Genomic DNA, 3,728 nt, shown 5'->3' on the forward strand with positions numbered 1-3,728 from the left:
TAAAAGGCTCCTCGACGAGTCTATTCTCGATGCGGTGCTCACGCTGGCAGAGTCGGTCGACCCGTTCCCGTGGCTGCACGCGCAGTGATACTACTTTCTAAAACGAATATACACAGCTCGAAATTGATATTGATAGAAGTCTGGCGCGATACTTCGTTGCAATAGAACGACGCGAGGGCGAGGATGTGTCATCCCAAGACAAAGCCTTCAACGATAAGTCCTGTACAACCGGAATAGTGCATGTTTCATAGCGCCACCTAGGGTCTATCACAACTTGCACGAGGCTACTTGGGCTCGTCGTCGTGCAAAGCGGACGTTTGCTTTGTATCAACCATGTATCAACGTATCAGTTGACCTTGACCACGCACGAGGGACCGATACACGCTGATCTCTCTTTTGGGGTTCACGGCCGACAGAGGCGACCCAATCTGCCCCTCAGAACAGTCGCGATCGTAGCTACGAGGGCTGCTTCAGGAGTCGCAGTGCGCAGGCTAGTACTACCTACTAGCAGGTCCGTACTCGATCGCAAGCCTGCCCAAGGTGCCAGTGACGTCGAGGAAAAGAAGAAATTCGTCCTCGTGAAAGGCCAGCAATGTCTAGTAACATGAAACTCATTGCAACACACAAATACACACCATAGAGATAGGTTTAACAACTGTAATTCGTCGCTGTCGTCCACTAAACTTGACTTTCAAGCACGGCATCAAAGTAGTCTTCCAGCATTAAATGCCCCTGGAAGTCTGTGCTGTCCGTCTCCGCGAGAAGCGCCGTTAGAATCGAGCAGTCGATGGCTTCGAGCGTAGAATACGCGCACTCGTACTCGACAGGCGACCGAGCTGGCGAGGCCACCCGAGTGTTTCCTTTCGCCCTGTCCGGCGTGCGGTGGCGCCAGCAGAAGCCACCGACGCGCGCATGGGTTTCACAATGGTCCTTGCGGCATTGCCGCCCACCGCCGTGGCGAATGCACTTGCCTTTTGTGTGCTGGATGTTGGCGCAAAGGGTACGCGATCAGCCCCTCGTGGGAATAGGTCCTAGGCAACAAGCATGCAAGCACACAAGCTACCCAAAACTTCTTTGAAACCCGGGGCACTATACTCAGTTCCTCCAAGTTTACTCGGTTCATCCAAGCCTCCGTCCAATTTCGATTTGCAAGCAATTCAAAACCTTTCCGCAGCGAGGAATTCCCAAGAGGTAATGGAAGCCCAACCCGTCCTTTCTACTGTTTCTAGTTCATGCACGAAAGAATTTCGCCGCAGCTCCCCGAGAGGAGCCGCTTTGATTTCCCGAGAATGATTTCCAATTCGCATCAAGGTTCGAGCTACAGCCTTTCAACTGCAGCCTAACCGAGATGCCAACAAATCGTTTTACTGAAATGTTTTGCCAGGCTAGCAATGCGAAACTCACCCGAGAAATTACACCAGCAAGCTAGCGCAACTCCCGGGCAGTTTACAATGCCAACCTTCCTTGTGCTGATGAATATAGCCGCAACAGTACCGAGATACCGCGCAAGAAACACCAGAGCAGCACGAATTCATCATGAATTAAACAGTCACACCGAAGCGTAAAAGTACATCACAAATCGTTCCCTTTCTACCTGGATTACCGAAACCCAGGCATATTTTTATCCTTAACCCGTCCAGCGCCGGCGGCAGAGCCACAAGCACCTACTAGGACTAAGAAATTATAGACGCAAAAAAAAAATTTTTTTACGCCTATCAGGATCGTCTTTTCATTTAGTTGACCAACTTGAATTTTCACTTTGGTCTCCATAAAGGTAGGCACAAAGCTACACGTTCCCAAATGGTAGAAACACTACAAAACACGCTACAGGCACAAAGTACGAGGTAAAACAGTGATGGAAAAATTCACCAAGAATTCTCGCCCGCAGATTAGACTTGGCTTCAGTATGGGCGGGCACTTGGTGAAATTCGATACTCCTCGACGGAAAATTTTTTTTTCACTCGATTCTTGTATTGACGAGGGGAAGTCAACTGACTAGTTCCCGGACTCTGAAACCTTATCGTTCATCAGATATCGAAGGTTTGTCGAGCGGTTGGCCCTAAATGGCCCAAAACGGAAATGCTCGTATCTCGGCAACCAGAAAGCTTTGAGCGCGCCACGACTGCACAGGCTGCATAACTTTTTAAGGCGCATCTTTTCATGTTTCAAGCCTTCGCGGAGTCACTTTCTGGATGGTCGACTAGTTACGTCGTATTATCGAGTCGCCACTTTGTTGGCCGATGTCTAGTTCGCCAAACCAAGTTGCTCGTGGATGCGAGATCGTCATGCATCTAGATGTAAAATTTCACGGGGAATCCAAAAATGCTATCAGAAGTTGGAAAATATTAACTTTTGGAGGAGTTATGGGCAAAATACCGTTTTCGGACCTTTCAGAACCTATATATGTCATTTTGGGCCTGAAGGAGTCCGATTTGAGCGATCGGGTGTCAAGACCAAAAAGATGCGCCGTGAAAAGTACTTCCTAGAGCAAGAACGACCCTGCACGAGAGCGCCCTAACCTTCATTTGGCTAAGCTTTGAAACTTTGCAGAAATACATGACGTCAAAATGGCGTCGTAGCGTCAAAATTAGCCCGATTCACGCGATCGGATGTCGAGACCAAAAAGATGCGCCGTGAAAAGTACTTTCTAGATGCAGAACGGGCCGAGAGCCGGGGTATACAATATCTCGAGCAAAAAGCGGAAAACCGAAAACAGCGTTTTTCATCGGGGACCACCTTCATGTTGCTGGTAATGAGCTGCGTCGATATATGTAACGACCTTGCGAAGATTCGGGGCGGAACACGCTTTTATTCGTCGATTAGTGATTTTTTGATGTCCGGGACCGATAAATCGCGTCGCATTTGGCCTGTAGGCGGCAATTTCGTATTGTGACGACGCACACATGCTTGTACTAGTGCCATACGCGATAATCAAGCGCGACCCGGCGTCAATCCGATCTCTACAAGTGCAGTTTCAACCAATCGAGCATGCTGAGCTGCATACGGGATTGACTCAACGAAACGGGTCTGTGAGTCTTCCGAATCGGCGCCCATGCAGCCGAGCTAGGATATGCTTTGTAATGATGTTAAACAGGTGCTCCGAAAGTGGCGTCACGTGGGACGACCTGGTAGTGAAGATATGGAGGTTTGTCGAGCTCGCCGAGGCCTGTGCCGCCATCCTGAGACAGGCTGGTACGACATTTGCGGGTATTCCGAGTCGGCGCGCGCGCTATGAAGCTAGGATATGTTTTGTATTGATGTTATACGTGTTGTCTCCAAGTGGCGTCGCGCGGGAAGGCCTAGAAGCGGAGATATTGGCATGCGTCGAGCTCGCGGCGACGATTGCCGCCGGCCAGTCGATCCCCGAACAAGCCTGTGTGTGACACCATGTGGTAAAAAATTTCGTAATCAAGGATGTGTAAATGGATGTGCAAAAAGAATCAGCACGTGGACTTCCCCAGTGGTCACCCACCTGAGTACTACCCACGCTTGAGCCTGGTTAACTTTGCAGAGCGGACGGGATGCAGTCTAGTCAGGCTAATATGGCCGATTCTGGAACGGCCGCCTTTTCCATCGTATTTCCCAGTTCACTTTTTTACAGGCATAAGGGCCGTTCGAAAAGTGAACTGCCAAATTATCGTTTGCAGAGTGCGACTAAACTATATTTCTGTGCTAGACTAGGCATAAGACGACTAGATATGCTATCTGCAGTCCATTTCGAGCACTTG

At 49.6% G+C, this 3,728-nt stretch overlaps 1 non-coding gene across 1 annotated transcript; it reads right to left on the reverse strand.

Moving 5' to 3' along the window:
• Positions 1 to 3,436: 3,436 nt before the first annotated feature.
• On the reverse strand, positions 3,437 to 3,550 carry SPRG_30255. The gene has a single exon (XR_001099863.1). It is a non-coding gene; the product is annotated as a 5S ribosomal RNA (ribosomal RNA).
• Positions 3,551 to 3,728: the final 178 nt, after the last annotated feature.

This window comes from Saprolegnia parasitica, assembly GCF_000151545.1.
Source record: "Saprolegnia parasitica CBS 223.65 unplaced genomic scaffold supercont2.132, whole genome shotgun sequence".
Lineage (NCBI taxonomy): Eukaryota > Oomycota > Saprolegniomycetes > Saprolegniales > Saprolegniaceae > Saprolegnia > Saprolegnia parasitica.